This window comes from Manacus vitellinus, unplaced genomic scaffold (genome assembly GCF_001715985.3).
Source record: "Manacus vitellinus isolate BGI_N305 unplaced genomic scaffold, ASM171598v3 scaffold_64_pilon, whole genome shotgun sequence".
Taxonomy (NCBI): domain Eukaryota; kingdom Metazoa; phylum Chordata; class Aves; order Passeriformes; family Pipridae; genus Manacus; species Manacus vitellinus.
In genome coordinates this window covers 2,744,227-2,753,932 of record NW_021940718.1, presented here as the reverse complement: position 1 = coordinate 2,753,932, position 9,706 = coordinate 2,744,227, and positions in this window count along the sequence as shown.

Below are 9,706 nucleotides of genomic sequence, written 5' to 3'. Positions count from 1 at the left end.
GTTCAGGACCACTGTGAGCTCCAACTATGATGAAAAATTAGTTCTTTGGCCTAAGCCAACACAATTCTGTGATTTTTGAACAAAACGCCTCGCAGTGGCCTGGAGAGCAGGAAATAAGGCACTAAGTGAGCATTTAGCTAATGAACTTTCAGGACAGGAGCTGGAGCAGCAGCTCCAGACCACTGGGGAATCTAAAAGGGGAAATGCTGCTCCAGATTGAACCCTGGAAATCGCTGGGAACACACTGTGGCCAAGAGCCCCAGGCCAGGAGAATGTGCTCTCCTGCCATGGCTGCCACTGCTCTCCCACCGCACTAATCTCGTTTCTGCACTTTGTCACAATTCCAGAGCAGGAGATTATCTTTAATTTTGTGATAATTACCACAAGCTGCTTTCATTCCCAGCTTTTAAGTGTCTGCTGCTGTACACGTACCAAATGTGGAATCAACACCAACCGTCCACATGAAGAAAAGGTACCAGAGGTGAAGAACCACAGATCTCCAGGAGAAATGATGGGCTGAGGTGGGCAAGAGCACCCCCAGCAAAACCTCCCCCAGCCCACACCAAAAATAAAAAAAATCAGCTCTATGAAATCAACTTATCTAGGCAGAAAATGTAAAAATCTTCCACTGGCTCCTCCGTGCGTGGCACACGGCCGTGCTCGGCTCAAACAAGCTGACAGATGGCCTGGCAGAACCTGATTTAACTCCAGCTCCGGGGGTTACAGAGCCACGAGACGGCGCCGGGGTTTGCGGGAGCTGCTGCGGGAAGTTTTGACACTTAACGAGATAATTGAAATGATTCTTATCCGATTTGGTGCGGCTTAGCCGGGGTGTGCTCAGAAATGTGATGGATGAGCAGCTCCGGAGGGGGAACCCTGGGATGAACCCCCAACTTTGTGCCCTGCCTGCAGCCCGTGCCTGGGCTCTGCCGAGCGCTTCGAGCACGCTTGACCGGCTGCCTTCAGTTCTGTTCTCATCTGTGCACGGCTTCGAGTGACCCTGTCCCAACCCCCGGGCTCCTAGAGAGCCTCTGAAAGGAATGCTTCAGTTTTGGATTCAGCAATTCCCATCTCGGATTTAACTTCTGGTTTTTTTCCATATTTCTCTCTTCACAGGCCATCCCCACCACGGCACTGACGCCCTGCAGGACAGGCAGGAAAACCTCTGCACCGTGTCTGACACAGGAAAGGGCTCTCGAGTTTCAGCTCTACCAGTCAGAGGAGCAAAACCCCCAGAGCATGAGGGTAGTGAGGCCCTGGCAAAGGTTTCTCAGAGCAGCTGTGGCTGTCCCATCACTGGAAGTGTCCAAGGCCAGGCTGGACAGGGCTTGGAGCAACCTGGGCTAGTGGAAGGTGTCCCTTCCACTTCCTTCAAAACCAGCTAAGGCAGGTTGACTTGCCAAAGCCCTTCGTTATCAAAAGAGTCATAAGAGGTTTCTGTCTACTGGAAAGGAATTTCTTAGACAGTTTACAAAAATCCAGGATAAGCCTCGTTTAAGTTCACAGAATCCTGGAATATCCTGAGTTGGAAAGGACCCACAAGGATCACGGTGTCCAACTCCTGGCCCTGCACAGACACCCCAACAATCCCACCCTGTCCCTCAGAGCGTTGTCCAAACACTCCTGGAGCTCTGGTAGCCTCGGGGCCGTGCCCACTGCCCTGGGGAGCCTGGGCAGTGCCCATAAGATCTAATAAAGCAGTTTTCTTTATAAGACAGGTGTATACACACACACATTTATAAATGGTAACTATTTGATACTTTACGATGGCCTAGAGAAGTCAAAACAAATCTGAATAACCAGTAGGTTTATCTGGACTCCTTTCTAAGGTCAAAACTGCTGCAGCATCTTTAATAAAGCTTCACTTTATTAAAGTGTTTATGAGGATATACAACGTGACTGCAACTAAAAATATGTGAGAATATAAATGCCACATAAGCTCCTCAGCAGGAGGCTGCACCAGCAGGAGTCCCCCAGAAATCCAGCACACCAGAGACCTGCAGTTTGCCACTTGTTCCCAGCCTGAACTAGTGGAAGGTGTCCCTGCCCATGGCAGGGGATGGAACTGGATGAGCTTTAAGGTCCCTTCCAACCCCAAACATTCTGGGATTCCATGGAATCCTGACATGTCACACACTCCCCGAAGGAGATCTGTATCTCACTTTAGACTTTCTCCATTGAGAACAAGACAATGTGACACACCTGAGCGACCCACCTGGACGACAAGGAGAGGTGGAGGCTGTGACCAGGACACTGCAATTCACTGTTCCATCAGACCCCTCAAACACAGACCTGCCCAGGTAATGCCTTACGGGCAAAATCAAACCCAAGACTGCCAAGACAGGAGCTGTGGAAGTTAAAGGCTCCACACATGAGTTGCAGTTGAAATACAGAGAGAAAGGCTGGAAATGAAATGCATCCATCAAAAGAGGCAGCTGATACTGCCTGTAAGGGATTGCTAATAGGGACAAATTAAAAGCAAGGGGGAGTGGGGGAAGGCAATTCAGCAAATCATAGAATGGGTTGGGTTGGGTTAAAGCTCATCTTGTCCCTGCCGTGGGCAGTGACACCTTCCACTAGACCAGGTTCCTTCAAGCCCTGTCCAACCCAGCCTTGGACACTCCCAGGGATGGGGCAGCCACAGCTGCTCTGGGCAACCTGTGCCAAGGCCTCACCACTCTCCTAGGGAACAATTCCTTCCCAATCTCCCACCTAACCCTGCCCTCTGGCAGTGGGAAGCCATTCCCCTTGTCCTATCACTTACATACCCTTGTCCCAAAGTCCCTCTCCAGCTCCCTTGTGAGCCAGAAACACTAGAGTTGGGAAGCAGCCCTGGAGCCAGCACAGTAGCCAGTCCAGCTCCCTGAGGGGCTGGCACGAGCATCAGGCTGTGTCCAAAGGGAGAGGCAAAAGCAGCTCTGAATTTCTTCTCATACTCCACACGTGTGGCTCCAGCTCCCAGCACACAGAGTCGGCAGCACAGGGCAGTCCTGGAAGGGGAGGAGACACCACAGGAAGCAGGAGTTGGACTCTCAGCAACCCCCTGGAGAAGGCAGCTGAGAACAACCTGCCCTTCCCAGGCAGACAGGATCACCTCCTGCTGATCATTTAACACATCTTCTTCCCATAAACCAACGCAATTTGATTCAGATGAGAAATGTCAAGGAAGGCACAACACTAAATAAAAATTCAGGGGTTTTGCCCCCTTAAATGTGGCATCTCTTGGCAGAAAGAGCTGCAGCTCCTCTGCACCCTGGGCATGGATCGCTGCTCCTGCCATGCAGAGAGCTTGGAGAAATAATACAGAAATAAAGCAATCTGAGATAAATTCTTTTTGTTATACAGAACCCACATATAGCTTTGCCACCTAAATGTATCCGTTTTTCCCTGGAGCACTGGCTGACTGATTTTTGGGATCATCCACATCAAACTGGTGCTGATTGAACCCAGCCCAGTCTCTCTCCAGCCTGGTTCATCCTGTCCACCCCTGTGCTCAGGCAAGGCTGCTTCCATCTCTGTGGGCAAGGGAGGAGAGACCCAGCTCTGATGCATCTGCAGCACAGGTAGCTCCACATTCCTCAGGACACTTTAGCCACCATCAAAAGTCCAGCAGCTATTTGCAGACAGAAATGCTGGCAGCACTGGGAAGCATCCAAACTGGGCTACCAGGAGCAGCCAGAGGTGAGTAATCCCATTTAATCCCACCTTGGCTGCCCTGCTCTCCTCCCTGTCCCCTGCCCGCCGCCCACACTGGCTCCCTGCCTTGTTCCAAGCACGCAGGAGCCACCTTCGCTCTGGGGAGGGAAGATGACATTGGCACACCAGGATCTGCTGCCCCAGCCCCATGTGCTGCACTCTTCCCATGGCCTTTGTCTTTGTTTATCTGAGCAGAAACTTTGGTGACAGGGGTGGCAAGGCTTGTTCAAATAAATGGCTCGTACAAATGGCTTATACAAATTAAGGGAAGGAGTTTAACATGCCAGCTGGGCAGGCCAGGGCTCTGGGGCACTGCTGTGGTACCTGCTGACAGCAGTGCCACCACTGATCCCTCCTTTCCACCCTGGGCAAGGACAAGCTCTTCCATTAACTGGAGACAGGCAGGCAGGTGGGAGCCCCAGTCCCGCCCCAGCCACCCCCTCAGGTTTCTGACTCCCCACCTCCTCAGGTTTCTGACTCCCCAGTCCTGCCCCAGCCACCTCCTCAAGTTTCTGACCCCAAGACTCCCCTGGCAGGACTCCCCAGGGATCAGCCACTGATCCTGAATTCTACAGCCCAACTCGCCAATCAAAGCAAACTTCCAGCTTATGGAGCATCAGCACTGCCAGGGACTGCCACAAAGGGATGATGCTGCAGTAAAGGCACCTACCAGCCTTGTTTATTTTTGGGTTTACGCAGAAACTCTTTCTGCCTCAGAAATAAATCCATTTATCCCAGCTCAGGGCAGAAGATGAAGATGCTGGTGGGGGGGTTAACACATCCCTTCCTCATCCTCAGCTGCCCACGTTGCTGCATCTGGGGTGCAGCACCCCGGGTCCAGCTCTCCTCGGGGAGCTGAGCCAGGCCATCACCATGCTGGAGCGTTTCCTTGACAACTCCCGGGAAAAGCGCTTACTGCGCCCAAGTCCAATTACGGCGAGGAACGAGCAGGACAAGAGCAGGGAAATGAAATTTAAAAGGAACTGATTTGTTTTCTTGTTTCAGATCAGCTGCCTGTAGGAAGAAGGGACAATTTCGGAGTGCTGAGCCCAAAGCGTGTGACACAGTGACAGAAAGCCCAACAAAAATCCCATCAGGAGCAGCACACAATAGCTGCCACCCGGCAGCGGAACAGGCTGCAGCCGCTCGGCTCTCGGCTCCGTAATTATGCAATCCAGTGGGATGTTCGGGCAAACATCTGTTCCATGGGAAAGGTGCAGCCTTATCTGAACACAGTGTTCCTGCTCCCTTCCACGCTCCGGTCACAGGAGGATTGGGGAGTGGAACGCCACACGCTCCCCGGCACGTCCCCTGTGGGCAGCGGGGGCAGGAAGGCGAGAGGCTCCCAAGGTCACGCACCCGGCAGTGCCTCTTCCCAGCCTCTGGCTTCTCTCCTTATTACAACCTGCAAGTCCAAATCTGCCTACCAGCATTCACAACAAAGCCTGGTCGGGATTAGAGACAGCAAACAGGGCAGCAGGAAGCGTCACCTCTGCAGGACAGAGCCAGCTCTGCCCCTGTGACGACACAGAGGTGCCACTAAAACCACGACGCCAATTTAGAGCGAGGCTGCAAAAGGCCGAAGGACTTTGAAGCTACATTCCTCACAATCATCCAGAACAGCCAGAGCAACATCCAGCTGCTCCTTACCTTGACTTAGGGGCAGGATAAGCTTCACATTCCCTACTAGAAGGTTCCAACCCACTGACTCCACTCACTGGAGCATCTCCTGGCTGCCCAGAGCTGAGGTTCAGCAGCAAGAGGACACAGAACCTCCTGTTGCCTTTCTAGTCATGTTGCAAAAACACTGGGGACCTGAACATAGCACATAAGCCCCAGGCAGCCCCTGGGACTCTTTCCACATATCCAGATGGAGTTTCCAGCTGCCACAACGTCCCAGAGAGTTGTTTCCCAACCCCAGGTCACAGAAGCACAAGACAGCAAAGGAACTAATTTCCCTCCTTCGTTTTCCAAGCATCCCTATCTCCCTGCCTGGAGGCTCCTGCTGAGAAGCAGGATCCAGGACCTGTAACGTGTCCTACCTCTGTGCAGGGAAGGATGCCCACCTCCATCCTCCATTATGCTGCTCTCCCAGTGCCACTAATAAAGAGGGAGAAGCTCGACCTGACTAATCCGAGGTTACACTCTGCCTGCCAGAGTCAGAACAGTTTTTCTGCCCCCAATACCCAGGGTTTGCAGTGTGGCACAGCTCAGGACTTTGGATGCTTGGGGCTTAAGGTCAGCCCTCAGCATCTCCCAACCAGGCAGGGATTAGAGCTGCTGGAGGCTCTTCACCAGCCGACCTTGGCAAGCTCTCTTAGAAGTCGCTGGCCCTGCGAGGCCACCTGGAAGGCAGGAGCCAGGCACAGGACAGGGAACTGCTGGCTGGAAAAAGGATATATTCACTGTAGTCAACCCCAAAATTACTTACACTGATAAAGAGCACAGGATATTGTTACTGAGAGGGCAAACTCCCTTTAACTAGTGCAGGAGGATATCTTGGCACATCAGCTTGGCTCCCTTTCCAATATTCTTTCTCTGGGTATCCCAGAAAGGATCTCAGCCTGTCTGAGGAGAGCACTGGCAAGGCAGAATCATTGCAGCTGCTTGCAGGAGCAGCACAGCAGCTTCAAAGAGCGTTGGATTGCAGGCTGTATGAGAGAGTGACAAACCATCCCCACAATTTTATCTCTCACCGAGGTTTCTGCACCTCTGATCCAGGAGGGATGGGCCAGATTACTCATCACTTCCACCATTTAAAAGTGTTTTCCTATAGATCCTACCTCAAAGAGAGCTGACCCCTTGCTCATTCACCAGCAGGAATAATCCTAATCTATTTTAGTCTGAGAATAGAAGAACACAACTCAAGAAAGATATCCACCTCCACAAATTTTCCGTTTTCTGACCTTCTAAAACACATGTTGAACTCGTTACTACAGTCACAGCAGGTAAGGAAAGCTATCTGAAGTTTCCCAGAAACCACCTACCACAACACTAGGACACAGAGAAGTCACCACAGTCAACACATCTTTAAACCCATGGGATCCCAGCATCCCAACCAACAGCAATCTCCAAAGGGAAACCAGCTGCTCTGCCTGCAGGCCACCCCTCACACATCATCCTGAAGATGCACCTGGATTTTTAACGAGTGGGGTATTTCCTGATTTACCCCGTAGCCAAAGCTGCTCGGCTAAATCCTCTAAAACTTAATTCCACTCTGGCTAATGTCACCTGACAGAGATTTTCTGAGGGTGCTCAAGCACTGGAGACTTGAAAGGGGATTTCAGTGCAGGGTTATGCACAACACGCGTCACAGGAGATAAAGTCCTTGCACTCAGCCTGATGTGAGCAGCCAAGTCCTTCACCAAACACCTCCCGGTTGCCACAGGTGCTGCTGACAACACTGCAGGAGAGATTTGCCCCCCAGTGCTGAGGACGAGGTCTGGGTGGGAGAGGAGAGGGGGACATCTGTAACTTCTACCTGTTTCAAAAACAGACATCCAGGCAAAGGCAGGAGGTTGAATTTCCAGGCCTGTTTCTAGAGTGTAGGTTTGTGATACAGCCCTCAAAGGCCACGTTCTCTACACAACTCAGACAGGGTTTTCAAGTTGACCAGGTACCACTGAAAATTAAGAAAACGTGCTCGGAACGGCAGAGCAATGACACATCTTTGTTTGAGAGACCAAATGTTGGACTTGGTGATCTTGGAGGTCTTTTCCAACCTTAATGGTCCCATGATTCTATGATCTACTTCTAAATAAACCCGAGTTTTTGGGGATGTAACATAGAGAAACCCAAGCTCTCCAGGCTGCAGGACTGGCTCATCTGAGCTTGACCTGCACCAAGTGATCAGAGATTTCTTGGCCTCGTTCAAAACTCACTATCCCAACTCTGTTGCTTCCCATCAGCGTGTCCCCTGCCTACCCCCCACCACTGCACAGCCCACCCAGACCCTGCACACAAGGGAGCAGCTCTTTAGAAGCAAACTCTGCTCAATCCATTCCAGCTACTGCAAATCCTTCCCAGATGGATCCTGGGCTGCGTCAACCAGCAGGTTGAGGGGGTGGATTCTGCCCCTCTGCCCCCTCAGGTGAGACCCCCCTGCAGAGCTGCCTCCAGGTCTGGGGCACCAACAGCAGGAGGACCTGGAGCTGCTGGAGAGAGTCCAGAGGAGGCCACAGAGATGCTCCAAGGGCTGGAGCCCCTCTGCTCTGGAGCCAGGCTGGGAGAGCTGGGGGGGTTCCCCTGGAGGAGAGAAGGCTCCAGGGAGAGCTGAGAGCCCCTTGCAGGGCCTAAAGGGGCTCCAGGAGAGCTGGAGAGGGAATGGGGACAAGGGATGGAGGGACAGGACAAGGGGAATGGCTTCCCACTGACACAGGGCAGGGTTAAGTGGAAGATTGGGAAGAAATTCTTCCCTGGGAGGGTGGGGAGGCCCTGGCACAGGTTGCCCAGAGAAGTTGTGGCTCCTCCATCCCTGGAAGTGTCCAAGGCCAGGTTGGAGGGGGCTTGGATCAACCTGGTCTAGTGGAAGGTGTCCCTGCCCATGGTAGGGGGGTGGGACAAAAGGAGCTTTAATGTCCCTTCCAACCCAAACCATTCTTAGATTTGAGGACCTGACCCCTCCCTGGACAGGCCAACACCTCCCTTCTCCCCCAGACTGGTGAGGCTGATACCCAGGAGGGGTCCTGAGCCTCCAGTCCTCTCCTCCACTGGGGCTCTGAGAACAAACGTCCCCCAAAGCCATAGCAGCTCTGGACAGACATGTCCCTGTGCTGTGAAACTGAGGAAGGATCTCCAGGGCAAAAGCTACTGACACAAGGTGTGGGGGGTGGAGGTTAAGAAGAAATTCACATTATTGCTTCACCAATGAGTTCTTTTCTCACTGGCCTTGTTAAGGCCTCTTCTGCTCTCTGTGACTCAAGTGTTTCTGGTCAGGTGGTCCTGCTCTGCTCTAACGAAGGCACCTGAAGAGATGGAACAGAACAAGCCACAGTAGAACAAACTCAAAAGGTGGAGTGTGCTGCCAAAAATCGTAACTCAACGTTTCTCCTCTCCCTGGGCTCCTGGCTGTAGCATGGCAGCTAGTGACTCAGCTAGCAGTTCAAAATAAGGTACCTAAGAAAATAATTTAAAAATTTTAAAAAACACTTCTAGAGCTCTCAGTAGGAAATTCAAACAGGTGAGACACACAGAGAGGGCAGGAAGAGGTAACCTGGTGGCCATGCTGGGCTACAAGGATGTCTCAGTTGCATTCCACCAAGGATCAAGGACAGCCTCCTCCAGTGCAGGCAGCCACGAGCTGAAGGACAGGCTGGTTCTGGCACAGACCTGCAGCCTGCTCAAAGCTGGGGCAGGACAGCCACTTCTCCAGCCCAGCTTGGAGGACTTGCACTTGGAGGCTGAGCCAGGCATTTATTACTTCTACTTAATCAAGTGCAGCAATGCCCATTTATTTACTCACTTGGGAAGCAGATCTCCAGACTCTGCACAGGTACGTGCCCAAAGGAAGATGTGAAAGAACAAAGAGCAAAATCCAAAAGAGCACTCAGGCTCCCAAGGTGCTGAGCAGGCAGAACTGAGGCTCTTAAGGAACCGGTTCTCCCCAACCCCTCTTAGCCCCCCTGGTGCTGAGGACCTGCAGATTTCTGGCACTGTTTTCCCTGAGGCTCAGCACACATTCATACCCAGTGCAGCCACAAACCCCTCTGGGAGCAGTGCCAGTTTGGGATCCAGCAGAGCAGAGCCCACGGTCACGGTGTTGTGCTCACTCTTGGTGTCCTGCATTCACTTGGGACAGACGAGTGGTCAAGGCCTCTGGGATGTGATGTTGTGGTTTCTGGGATGTGTCTGACAGCAGACTCTCATCAGGTGAAAGACAACAAATTACCACGGAGCTGAACCTCAGCCAGCTGGGTCAGCCCTCTTCCCAGCTTTGCAGAGCCCCCAGCTCTTGGGCTGTGGGTCTCGGAGCAGCCCTGCTCCAGTGAGAGAGCGGAGGAGGAAAGGCATT